The sequence below is a fragment of the Trematomus bernacchii genome, unplaced genomic scaffold, assembly GCF_902827165.1.
Source record: "Trematomus bernacchii unplaced genomic scaffold, fTreBer1.1, whole genome shotgun sequence".
Classification (NCBI taxonomy): domain Eukaryota; kingdom Metazoa; phylum Chordata; class Actinopteri; order Perciformes; family Nototheniidae; genus Trematomus; species Trematomus bernacchii.
Window position 1 is genome coordinate 4288714 of NW_022987727.1, and position 14044 is coordinate 4302757.

Genomic DNA, 14044 nt, shown 5'->3' on the forward strand with positions numbered 1-14044 from the left:
TGAGACTGCATATCTGCATACTAAGACCCACGACCAGGCAGCTCAAGAACGAAAGGCCATTTTGTCTTTGTCATCGTCCAAATCACCTCGTGGTGCTCACATAAAATAACCCTCAAATCTCCGAGCATGGAAGTGATCCTGCTCTCACATGAGCACACGTAGAATATAGGAATGGACATTTCTAGGTCTGTTGTGCTCTACTGTGACACTACTGGAAGAGACTGGGTGTAAAGGCAGTTTTCTAAAGGAACGTTGTGACATGCTTCGTACTATTTTGATACAGCTTCTAGGCCAAAATATGAGCAGATTAAAATGAAGATGGGTTAGTCACGGACTGATTTCAAAAAACGGTGAGACAAATGAGTCTGTGTGTGTGTGTGCGTGTGTGCGTTTGCTTGTTGGCCACATTGTCTGTCCCCATGGGATTTCAAAATCAATGTGTGCTATTCATACTCAGATCTAATCCTCAGATTTACTGCCATTTAATCTGTGGTTATGGCAGGGCTGTGATGGCTCTAATGCCATCAAACAGATGTCCCTGCTTAGCCACCCAGGTTAGGCTGCACCTGGTGACACCATTGAGCCCTGGCACCCGGCGGCCCTCAGCACAGTTCATATTCTCCTCAGGTGGCTACTGTTGTATGAAAACATGCATTAAAGTGTTCCGGTGCATCTAAAAGAAAAACGTAAAACGTAATGTTGACATCTAACATATGACCCCCAAATCCTCTTTGGTCGAGTTTGATCGTGGCGTGATTATAAATGCTATGTGCTTATCTGGAGGGTCGTTGTGGTGATTTGTGCTATTTTTGACCGTATACTCTATTCTACTGGCGATATTCTCTGCACACCTGGTGTTATTTTCAAATTCAAAAGACCATTTTAGCTCGAAGTGCAGGCTGAAATATTGCATCAGGAGTAAGGAATGAATAATAACAAACATTTTTGTACTCCTGGTAAATAATATCCTGAATGCGGTCTTGTTTTACCATCAATAGGTAATTTGTTGGATATAAGCCACGACTTAAAAATAGCTAGTGCAAAATCCTACTAATCATCCTTCAGTGCTTACTGTTCATTAGTCGCTCATCATTTTATCTGGTCTGTGAAATGTCATTAATTTTCTCATCTCATAATACACTGAGATACATTTAATGACATGCATATGGACTATATTATATATCATTCTCAACCACATTGACAATTTCCCCTAAATTATCCTCATCATTCATTTGGTTTTGTAAGTAACCCATACGTTGCAAACCATTGAATCACATGAATACACTTATATAATTGATGGATGATAACTGACTACATTTAACAGTTTTTCATGAAAAGGACACAATTGCACTCGACGCTATTTCCACAAAACCAAGATAAGCCTCCACCAATTAATTTGTATTGTTACACCTTGCACACGTAGACATATCCCTTGTCTGTGCAGGGTTAAAAAGCTAGCAATGAAATGTAAAAGATTGATAGCGTGCGTGTGTGTGTTGCATTTCCGGGTGTTAAAGAGAGTAAATGTAGGGAATCTCTCGGTGTGCGGATGCTGAATGTGAAATGTCAATGTTATTGAACAGGTGCTGCGAGGCAGAGCTGTGATGTTTTTATTTCCAAGCTCTTGTCAAGCAAGGCAGAGAAGAGAGGGCTCATGGGATAATGGGGAGGTTCACGGGTAGGGGGGGGGACTGCGTGTGTGTGTGTGTTTAACAGTGTGTAGCAGCAGGTATGAGTGCATAAATCTGTGTGTATCCAAAGAGGTTTATTGAGAACAGGGAAATGAATACTGGCTTAGAATAAATGCTCACAATCTCCTAAAAGAAAAATGATAACTGCACTGTGATGGGTGGGGGGGGGGGGGGGGGGGGGGGGGTTATTATTTTATGTGCAGCTTCTTTCAGTGGCTGCGTTCACCATGTGTTTGGACACGATGCCAAATATGGCTGCCGTCTTCATTCATGCATACACCTCTACTGTCAAGCTGTTATCACCTCGTTTGTTCCATTTGCACATCATTTATGTTTATTTTTTTCCCCCTGTCCTCTGTGTGTGTCTGTTCCTCCCCTTCAGTTTTTCTCTTGCAGACTGTCGTTGTGTCAATACTTGTTGAGAGCCAGTGTGGCAGAGAGCTAGGAGGTGAATGCAGTCAAGGTTAGTCAACATTGCTTTGTGACACTGGAGTGCTGACTAACACAGCGTTGTTTCCCCTCTGCTCTAACCCCCCCCCCCCCCCCCCCCCTCTCCTTTCCTCAAAATGTTTTGACTCCTGCCCCACCCACTGGGCCTTGATCACGTTCTCTACCTACCCTTGGTGCTCTCACCCTCACCCCTTACTGTGCTACATCTTCTTCACTGTCTTCCTCCTCCCCCTCACAGCCATCTTTCCCTCTCCTTTGTGTTCCAGTAGAGAGAACAGCTCAAGCCTGTCAGCACTTATTTATCCTTCAACTGCTAACTCATGCTAACCCACGCCTGTGTCCCTACGTTTTAGAATTCCCTAAATGCACCCCTTTCTCCTTCCTTTGCAACCAGTGCAAAATCTCTCTTCTGCACCATGATACCTTGTATGCCGCCACTCTTCTATAGTTCTACCAATCATTCTCCAAACGGTTTCACTTGTGATTCTGCATTGCACTTTTCATTCCAATGAATGCATCATGTGAAAATGTGATTACCATTTTGCCATTTCCACTTCTGCCTTTAAAAAAAGAAGAAGAAAGAGTTGCAAGACGGAGCGCCTATCTGACCGTCCAGAACAGCGTCTGAGAATCCAGTCACGTTATGGAGGGGGGCTGCAGTTCAAAGCCGACTAGCAGGTTACTTAATGAGTTTGGTAATTGGCTTGCTGTGGCCTCCGCGCATCCCTGCCCTCCTGCTGCTGATGTGTGCAGGAACAGAGTGCTACTGCTTGCACTCCCTCCCTGGCTCAGTCTTTTCTTCCTTCACGCTACCCATCCATCTTTACTCAATCCATCCCTCTGACTCGTGGACTTAATGCACCAAGCCTCCTCTGCCTATTCCCCGCTGTTCATATTATAAAGACAGTTAGCATGCCGCATGTTGTTAGCTTTCAACCCTGCTCAATGTCCAATATCAACGGCGCTGGCCTATCTCTCATTTCCCCAGTCTCTCCCACTTGTACGCTATCTTTTACACCCACACTCACTTCTTCCTATCACACACACGCACACACACACGCACGCACACACACACACACACAGAAGGGCACAGACATATCTATAATATGTTAGATGCTTCATGCATTATGCAGAGTATGTGCATCCAAACAAGCAATTTGCCGAATTTCCAGCTCACCACTTCTGATTAGTAATGCTGTGTGTCCAAAGCAGCATAATGCGAAGCACACTCCCATGCTCAGTTAATTCATAACGTCCAAACAATACAGACAAAGAGTAGTGGTCTCGCCATGTAATCATAAATGACACCGAACACTTTTTTTTCCTCAGATTTCCGCACATTATATCCTAACCAGAGACATCAAAGGGACATATATTCTTCTGGTCTCACTGCTTTTATAATAATAATGTACAATAGGGGGGAAATAATCAAATCTGCTATAACTCTCATTACCTTGCGTATTAAATGATAGTGATAATACTGAAGGGGGGGGAAATCAATGACCTTCATGGTTTATCTGTAATTGAAAGAGGTACAGTTTTTTTTACTGTGCATTGTTTATTGCTTTGTTTGTTCATAACAAGCCTCTAGATGTAGTGCCTTTGGGGATCTGCACTAGTGAGGCTAACCTAATATATATTCTGTCTAATGAGCAAGCTTCCCACCTTCCTACCTATTCCCATTCATTTCTATTTTGTACCTTTTTAAAATGCCATAAATAAAGCCTGCATGCATTAGCAAATGTATCCGTCTCCAGTTGCAAGACTGCTGCCAAGCTTTTTATCTACTCCCACAGTTGAGCGGTTGATTCTGAGCGCTGCAGGGGTGAGAAGGCCAAAGCACAGCTAAGTGGCTCCTCTTGACCTCAGCACTGATCTCCCAACTGTCTGCTCCGGCTGCACACAAGACACATTTTACCATTTCGCTCCCACAAAAAACAGTCTAATCTCACAACACAGCCTCACCACCCTGTCCGTGTGCTGTCTCTGTGAATCCTTTTCTCACCCAGCCCAGCGCTGATATGCTGACCGAAAATGTGCCTTTGAGATTACTCCTCTGCTATTATTCATGCCAAATTGGGAGGAAACATAAATAAATGCGAGGAAGGCAAGATGTAAAAGTTCAAGATGTGAACAATTATCTTGAAGGACTCTTATCCCCCGGACTAATAACCAATGTGCGTATTCTTGTTATCAGTATCTATCTGTGAACTAGATGGCTAAATCATTAGCTTACAGAGCTGAGAGCAGCCAAGTGTGACCAGAGGAGAGTAATTGATTTCTGAATGAGCATTGGTACTGGGGGGGGGGGGAAGAAAAATAGAGCTTTGTGGCCCGTTGTATCATATTGAGCATTTGAATATGCTTGTCATGAATTATAGTGTTGGGAGTTTTTGTTTTGCACATTATCAGCCTCTGACTGCTCCACCTCCCCCTTTAGCACAGTCAAAGCACACGGCTGCACCTCCACACACTCTCCATAGGGTGGCAGTGTATGGAGGTGAGACAGCCATGTGCTCTGTGTGAAATGGAGCAGTCACTGGCTATTTGAGCAGATTAGCTTGGAGACAGTAACCACACAAGGATCACACACCCCAACCGCCACTCTCTCTTTTGCTTTCATAATCACGAACCCCCGTCCGCCCGCCATGCTGCCTGCTGATGACCTTAAAACGCAGCTTCACCCTGCTGGAATAAGATTTTACTAACTGCTTCCAGAGTTAAGCATCAGACACATGTACTGTTTGTTTATCTTGCTGCGTCTTTGTTCACAAAAGGATTTGCCTGAAATGTAAACTTCCTCTTTCCGCCACAGCCTGCACTCTGTCTCTCTGTGGCCTTCTTGGAAATACAGTCTCATTCCTCAGTGTCTGTTCTCGGCTGAACTGCTCTTTTATTCAGATGAATGAGGCCCTGTTTAGCCTGGAGAATGACACAGACATAGAAAGTCCATGTGAGAGCTTGAAGAATGTGGAAAATCAGGGGCTTATGGAAATAGAATCTAAGTTATTACACGTGGGCTTTTGTTTGTGATTGTTTTCACTTTTTATGTGTGCTAGTTTATTGCCATACAGAGTTGTTTATTCTGGTTCATTAGCATTTCACACGCTATCCATCTACTACCGTGGCTTCATTCTTCATTTCAGCAAGCTGAGATCTAATGGAAACAATGTGAGCCCACATTAACTGCAGTTTGTTTTCTTTCCCAATATCAAAGTCTTCTGATGCTTAATCAGGTTTTTCTGTATTTTGTTAAGTTAAAAAGGCTGTTCTTTGTCTGCCAGGTGGCAGTTACCTCCATCTGGAATCAGGTTTACTTACATTCATATTATTTCATATGCAATAGTTTTTACCAAATGGCTGCTGTGTGTAGCTTGGCAAAAGACATTAGACATATGTAGCCTACAAGTGTCTTGGTTTTCAGAGTTGTGCTAGGCTGCCAAATGTGACTGTGAATAGCTAAGTAAACAAGATAGCTACGTGAGGCTAGACCTTGCTCTGATCGCCTGAAGCTAAATACCATTCCTCGGCTTCTTTCACATTTTTACAACTGTGTTAATGATCGCATTTAAAAGGCTGGCTAGGTATTAGGTTAATTACTAGCTGTGTGCTTGGATTGTCTCCAGAGGACATCTGGATTTTCAGTGATTGTTTTGTCACCATAATAGGGTTGTTTGCTTGTTTAGAGAACAGTGTAATCACTATTCTTGACGGTCCCATTTTCATTTTTGGAATGAAATTTGACTGTAGAGAGCTATTCTTTTTAGCTAAAGCAATAGTAGTTGAATGTTAATATCCACAAGCATGTAGTTAACTATATTTAGTCATATAATTTCCTCGAGTTACTTTGTTGGGAGATTGGAGAGGATTGTTTTATTGCTTCCCCTTCTCAGCCCCCTCCAGGCAAAGTCTGTGTTTTAATTAGTCGTGTAGGACCTTATTTTCCCTTTGGATTCCCCAAACTTGTAAAGTGCTCTCTTAAGAATCCTTGAAGGCTAAAAGGAGCAATGAATGATTTGAAGTCAGCCTTTTTTTGCTTGCCTCCCAGCAGTGAAGGAGGAGGCCTATCAGCACTTGCTGCAGTATGAGGAACAGTAACTTGAAGCAGCAGTCACACTGAGTCTTTGTTCTTTATGGATTTAGTACGTGTGGCGAAGAGAGAGTCGCAGCTTTAAAGCCCCATCTGGAAAAGCACTGTTCACATTTTAATATGAGAAGAACAGCTTCTGTAGATAATACCTGCCTGAAAATTGTAAAATTGTCTCAGGGTCCAATCAAGTTTGTTTTCCTCTTTGTATTATGTTTTGGCAGCGGGGAAGTTAGCTTGTTACACTGTAGAGATTTAGTCATGTGTTAAAAATCGAGCCTCTGAAGTACACCCCCACCACCGCCACAACCTACCCCTCCTTTTTGGTTTACAAGTCCGTTTTCTTCTCTCAATCCCTTTTTTTCCTTCAACTTGTCTGCTCATCCCTGGTGAATGTATTAAATGAAGTTACTAGATATGAGTGCTTAAGAGGCCAGTGCCTCTGAGGCTTGCCAAGTCTCTCACAGGCTTGGCTAAGTCATCCATGTCGCTTTTTTTCTGTTGTTTCAGCTACTGGCTGACTTACTTGTATCGCCAAGCACTTTCCCTATGTCTCTTTCTCGCTTGCTCTCTGCTTGTAGCCTGTGAGTGGCTTGTTTTTCTACACTGTGGAGAAATCAGGCTAAAGCAAACAGTGTGTGTCAGCCACAGCTTTTGTTAAGTATTCATTTTTAATGAGCGTAAGTGGCTACAGAATCCTATAAACCATAAAAGGAGTAGTCAGACGGGGGGGGGGGGGGGGGGGGGTTCATGTTGGCCTTTGATTCAGTGGCTGTCTTGCAGTCTTTTTGTTTAGTCACACTTGTACTAATTATGTTTGATGTGGATGAAGAAAACATATTTCCAAATGATAGTTTATGTTGCTTTATTGTGTCTCTCCCTCATACTGGTTTTGGTTAACTTTTTACAACCAATTCTATTTTAATAATCTTATAGACAAAGACTGTTTTGGAAAAGTGTAATTTCTATTCCCCGAGGCAGCCTACAGTTCTCTTAGATGTAATTTCCTCTGAATTAAAAAGAGGCACCAAGTAAACTAGTTTTTTGTTCTGCTGCGGATCGAAGGCACTGTAGCTGTAGGAGGGGTGCTCAGGGAAAAGGTATTGTGATGGGCCGTTTGAATGCTGAACAGAATTGAATAGACACAGTCAGCTTCCCAGATACATGCTTAGGCCTGTAGAATGTGGAGTGCTTTGCTTGTAACTGCACCGGTTGTCTCCTTTCATTATCGGTTAATGGTGCCCAACTTGACAGAGCCATGTGATAAACAGAGGAGCTGTGAAATCCTGGAGGTGGAGTTCTCGTCTGGCTGATAATGGGATCTCATCTGCCAGGGAGGGGAGCCTGCCCCGCCAGCCAATCCAGCTTTGCTCTGCTCTGCCTTCAGAAAGGATTCACTGCACTCACCCTTCACTGCTGTCTTGGCCCAAGTTAAGCCCCAGAAACCTCCTGAACATGTTGCCTGGTTACTCCTTGCGTTACACCTAATAGAATACTTTTTTTAAGCTTGAAATATAGCCGGAAAAGGAGGGACATGCTTCTTATCAATGCAGGATCCTCTAGATGTTTGTGTTGCTCAGTAAAGGAGGCAGACTGTGTGTACATATCATAAACATTGACCTTGTGAAATGTATACATACTGTGATAAGGGAGGAGCTGAGGTTCCTGTGGTGTTAGGTTACTATATGGAGGGGAGATGGACTGCTCAGGACAGTCGCCTCAGGAGCTGGATAAGGTTTTAGCAGCACTTTGTTGCACACCCCCACTCTCAAAGCAAAGACGACCAACATGGATTGTAGCACAATGAAAGACCCCCTGCACACCACCCTCAACTCAATTGCTATTGATCCCTACTGCCTGCCGCTCCTGCTGCCAGTGTTTGGCTTTAGTGCAAAAAGAACCCAGTGCTCCAACTATTTGCTTTAGTTAATTGGATTTTTGACAGTGATCCAATATCATGTTTAAGACAATGAAAATGTGTCAAGCTACTTGCTCGGGAAAATGGAAATCATCCTATTAATTTACAACTCAATGCAGTCCATCTTTGTTTTCACGCTTCTCCTGTGTTATTGAGATTGACAGATTCCAGTTAAAAAGAAAACACATCGTAATGTATATTTTCTAGCTCAAATCAACACTAAATGAATACGGAGTCCTTGGAAAATTACCAGGATCACATTTGATGTGATGTGCATTGCTAGCCATTAAAATCTGCCTCCCAAATATTGCTAATGGACTATTCACATTATCATCCCTGCTTGTTTCTGCCTTTTTAATGGGTGGGGTGACTAATTAATTCATTATCCAAAAATGCAAATGAGCTCCAGAAGCCTGAGCTGCTTTCAGTCTCTTCCCTCTCGTGTATTTTCCGGCAGATGCGTGTGGCTACTAATGTTTTCTGATATAAATCAGCGACCTGTATTTAAGATCATCATTTCATGTTTTCTTTTTATTTATCGTTCATTAAAACGTGTCATTGCTTTGTGGCACTGTGCAGAGAGAGAAAACATGTAGTGTGTTATTAAGCCATTATTAACAAGGCACTAGTACTACTAGCTTTCACGGCTTTTCATTGTCTCCCTTAGTGTTTTAGTCACATTCCCATAAGCGTTACCATTGATCGGTTGATAGGTCGGGCCACTTTGGCTGCCTTGCATCTCGCTTTCTGGTGCATTTGCACACACACACACACACACACACACACACACACACACACACACACACACACACACACACACACACACACACACACACACACACACACAGAAGCGTTTCCCTACGGGGCTGCCATCAATCAACAGCCCCATTGGCGCCCCCCCCCCCCCCCAACCAACACCACCCTTTTGTCCCTGACGATCATTTGAATCCAGTCCATGTTTTTGTTTCGCTCGGTTCTCTTCTTTTTTTGAGTGTGGTCGGGGTAATTCTCCTTCACTAGTGTCTGGATAAAGAAAGACTAGGTCAGCCATGTGGATGCGTCTGTTGAACAGCTGAAGAGGAGGAGGAGGGGAGGAAGAGGGGGGTTTAACAGAGACTGAGGGAGCGATAGGGAGAGCGTGGAGAGTGTGTGTGCATAGGAAAGAGAGAGAGAGAGAGAAGAGGGGGGGGGAGAGAGAGAGCGCGTGTGTGTGGAAAAAGGAAGCGGAGCCTGTAAACGGCGCTGGTTTCCTACCCCTCGAAACAACTCACAGCGCTGTGTTACTTTTCATGTGGACACTATCATCGACAGCAACAACAACACGGCCAAAGGGAATAGCAGCAGAACCGAGACGGGAACCAGCTACAGTGCCTTTACTCGGCCATTTCGGACGCGAACAGTAATTCAGTAAAGTGAAACCGTCTTTTGTTGAAGCAAGTGCTCGCCCGAGCCCCTCCGTGCGGGCAGCGGGTTTAAAAGGAGAAAAAAAAACCGGGGGGGATACAAAAAAAAGTGTCCTTGTTCGCCTCGTTTCGTCCCGGTTCTTGGATGTGGCCCAGCTGGCTTAAGTTCGGTGGGTCATCTTGGGCTAGGATCGCATTTTGAACTCTTTTTGAAGCAGTCTCTGGGACTCCAAAAATCACCAGACTGGCGGGTGAGTAGTTGAATACAAAAAAAGATTGCAGGACGGTTGTGGTTGGAGGCGGAGGAGGAGGAGGAGGGGGTGGGGGGCGCAGACAGGGAGAGCAATGTGTGGGTGATAACTTAACGGAATTTTGGGATATTGTGATGAAAAAAAACCGGGGAGTACTTAGACTTTGAGCAAAAAGTGAATTAATTTTGTTTATACCAGGAGTAGGAAGCGTGTGTGACCTCGAGTCAAATGTTTCTGAGTGCTCCGGCGAGCTGAAAGTTGGCTGCATTGTTGTAAAACTTGGCTCTCTCTGGACTGTGAAGCAGACCCTCAGGCAACCTCCATGACCTGGCCAGCCTGGAACAGGGCTTCTGCAGCGAATTGTTTTTTTTAAAGCTGAATAATGAGGTAAACAAACCAGAGCTTGAAAGAAAACATTGCTGGCCAGGAAATATACACACACAAAAACTACTGAGGTGTGTGTATTCAAAGTCAACTTTGAGGAAAGAAAAGTTGCACATTGACAGGGAAAACTGCTGAAATGGATCTTGATGAGTCAGTGGCACATCCATTTTTGATGGGTGGGATTTCCCCAAGTTTCACATAAAAATAATTGGCTGTTGGATTTACAGCCTTGCTGGTGTCATAAATTGATTATTGGACTGTACTAATGGAAAGAAGTTGAGGGAAGGGGACGTTGTGCAAAAAAGACCGGCTGAACCAGCAAACTGTTGAAGGACCACCACATTAACTTGACTTCCCCCCTTCAGCCCCCCAGAGGCTATGAACTCTGGCCCAAGCACATGCAGCTCTCACTGTGGGGTGGGGGGGGGGGGGGGGGGGGGGGGGTAGATCTGGGCCTGTTGTTGAAAAGAGCAAGGGGGGCTGGTGTGTGTGTGTTTAGGAGGGGGAAGATTAGGATTTGAAAGCAGACTACAGTTATTTGTCTGAAAGGCGGCTTATTTTATGTTTTCCAGTTATAGTAGAAGGGGGAGGAGGGCTTGTTTACTTAAATCACTGTAAAATTGGTCATAGTAAGTCTTCATGTGACTCCAGTCAGAAGCTGAATCCACAGGCTATGTGGCCACATAAGCACAAAGAAAGCTTCAGCCCTGAAACAAGATACAAATCCAGGATGAGGGGGGGGGGGGCATTGATTGCTTCAATCTCCGCCATATAAAAACAATCCCTTCCTGAAATCCTCCCCCTGCTGCTGCATTTTTCACTGAGCTATTACATGGACTCAGATGTTGCAGTGCTAATTGTGGGGAGCTAATCTCCACCATGCTCAACTTCCTGTGGCATTTTATTTGTCCCCATGCTAGCTGCGAAGTGACCTCTAGCTTAATGATTTAGATGTGATTAATCCACTTGAGTGGGACGTCACTGCATGAGCTAATGTATGGCCCCAGCACTGCAGATAATGTATAATTGCTGGACGCATAAAGGACATTTACTAACATTTAAGGCTCATTCGGTTTTAAAAGTCATGTGAATGTGAATATGAGACATATAAGGCATGTGGTGCAATTATAGTTCAAAAGTGAATGGTGGTTGTTCTCCTTAGTGTTCCAGTAACTCACAATGCTGAAGTGCCTACGTGTGCTTTCGTATCTTAAAGGGGAGGAATCTTGCTAAATTATGTTTATTTTTTTTCATACATGTTTTTTTTCAAGGTGATGGGTTTTTTTTGGGCAGCCATTCTTGGATGACAATATGATGAAATAAACAATACGTTTTTTTCCCGCATTCAAGTCGTATAGGTGACTTTTTCAGGTTTATTAATGTTTTGGTGGTCACTGACTTGAGGGGTAGGCCTCTGTCTGAGATGGTAACCAGTAGTCAGATACAAATCAATTTAGTTGTGTTGATAACATTTACTATCATGTGGGAAAACTTGCATCTGAACACATTTAGAAATGTTATTTTCTACACTCCCCCAGAGGTTAGGATAGCTATTCAGTTTCTCTACTTGTGGATTGTATGAACGAGGAAGTGGTCCGACCTCTTAATGGAGTTGTACACAAGAGCCCAAGTTGTTCTGCTGTGTGAGATTTGTATGGGAAGAGAGCACTGAGGGTTTCACAGTAAGACTCCTATCAGATAAGAATAAAGCAGTCTTAATCTTAATTATCTACACACTACCATACAACTGTCGCTATCATTTCACATTCTTTCTATTTGCACTGCTTCATACTGGTATTTGATGGAAATTAAATCTGATGTGCAATTTGATCTTTGTCTGAATCTGCAGTCTGCGTTGTTGATTCATGTAAACCAAAGGGAATCATAGTGGCACTATGAGTCACCCCCCCTTCATAAACACAAGTCTTACTGCTGACAAGGTACAGAGATCTAGTAAACATTCAGCTCACATACAGGCGCGTGTATGAGTGTCACCTCTGAGGAGTCTGAGGGGCGATATCCGGATCAAAGAGGCTGTTTCCGACCATACAGAGAGAGAGATGCTTCATAGAGTGAGGCTGTAACGGCTGTCTAGCTCCTCAGAGGCGGCTGAATGTTTGACAGGGCATTGGAAAAACGTTATTTAATCTGCTCGCATGATGGCCCTCACTGGGATTGCACCATGCGGTGTGTCTGCCCCCTTTTTTCCTCCCTGTGTCAGGATGATGGCAGCTAGTAGAAAAACCTTCAGGTTGTCTGTGTGTTGTTGTTTTAATGGCATGATGTAATGCATAAAGAATCACAGAAATTGTAATTGATGCAATGTTGGCTCTAATTGTCTTTCTAATGAGTAAGTCTGATTGGGTCTCGATAGCTTTCTGAATATCTCCACTGTAGGCCATTGTGATTACAAAGACACAACTCCATCTCTCTTATTATAATAAGCAACATCAATTCAAACAGATGTGATGTTTGACACTTTTCACACAAACTGTTTATTAGAGGCGTATCAAATAAATACAGGTACATTACAACACTAGCTATTTGGTTATGGAGGTGTGGCCGTACTGCATACATCTCCGTCACATAAAAGATACGGCTCACAGTTACTGTATTGTTGGGGTCAAAAGTGGGAGGCTCTTCTGACCCCAACAATACAGAAATGCAAGGGCCGTCTTGTCACAAAGCTCGGCGGAAAATCAATGAGAAGTCATGGCCTCCCTTACCATTGTTGGTATTATTTCCATCCCCCAACATAGAAGGAGACTCATGGTTTTGACGAACGATGAATAATCTCTTCGGGTCTTGTTGATTCTTCAGACGGGTGTAATTTCTATATGGAACGAGCCCTCTCCCCACTTCCTGACCTATTGTCCTTCCAGACAGTGGTTCAGCGGTGACGCATTTAGAATATGTTAGCCTCTGATTGACATAGTACACGTGAAACAATGGTAGCACTGCTAAGGAGGCAGTACCCTCTGGTGGGTGCCTACTGAAATAGAGAGTGATGAAGGTCCGGAGAGGTGCTTTGATTGTTCATAGAAAATTCCATCTCATTTGTTTTATGCACAGCAGAAGAGCTGATATCTTTAATTAACATAAACCTCGGGAGCCAACGATGAGTGAGAAATTGGGATAATTGAAAATAGGCCCGGTCTCTTCCCCCCCCCCCCCCCCCCCCCCCCCCCCCTCTGTCTGTACATCCTTAAAGCAGCTGAGCCCATTGGAGGGCACTTTCACACATGTTAAGTGGGGGGACATCTGGCCTCGTTAATTCAGTGCATGGTCATAAAGTGGAATGGCGGTCCCCACAGGGCTGCCCGCTCTGCACACCGTCAGATGGAGCCTGTGCGTCCTCCTCACTGCCTCCTCTTCCTCCCTGTTGACTGTCCCTCTGGCACCAGCTCTGACACCTCAACAAGAATATCCTCACAATCCTTCTGTAATGTTTTAACACGCAAGCAAATGTCAGAGGCAGATAAAACGACAGTACATAAAGTTTCATGTGCCAGAAAAGAAAATTGGGTATACTGCAAGGACTGTAATGGGTGGTTTTACTGATCTATCATAAATGTAATTTACTTAGCCGAACAAAGAGAAAAGACGCTCTATGGGATTTTTGCAATCACCTATACTACAACAGATTATTCCCCCTTCCCCACCATGGATATCAGTAGCCTGTGTCATTTAAGTGCATGTGTTATGATGAGTGGGCTGTCAGAATCTATACTCCAGTATCCAGCTTACATCCTCAGCAATGTCAGCATAAAATCGAGTGACAGCAGCAGGGAAGCATTCATGCTGCGCATTCACATCCTATTTTAGCAAGTAAACATTTAATGTGTTTAAATGTATCACAG

General features: G+C 43.8%; 1 protein-coding gene across 4 annotated transcripts in view; it reads left to right on the forward strand.

Annotated features, from left to right (window-relative positions):
* rerea (arginine-glutamic acid dipeptide (RE) repeats a) overlaps positions 1-14044 on the forward strand; it is a 121710-nt gene that overhangs the window by 25701 nt on the left and 81965 nt on the right. For 2 of the 4 annotated variants that reach the window (XM_034144813.1, XM_034144810.1), the window contains exon 1: positions 9299-9800. The gene's annotated coding sequence lies outside the window, so the exon portion shown is untranslated. Of the gene's footprint in view, positions 1-2073; positions 2155-2801; positions 2820-9298; positions 9801-14044 lie in introns of those variants that run through there. The other 2 variants (XM_034144811.1, XM_034144812.1) reach the window with 2 other exon arrangements.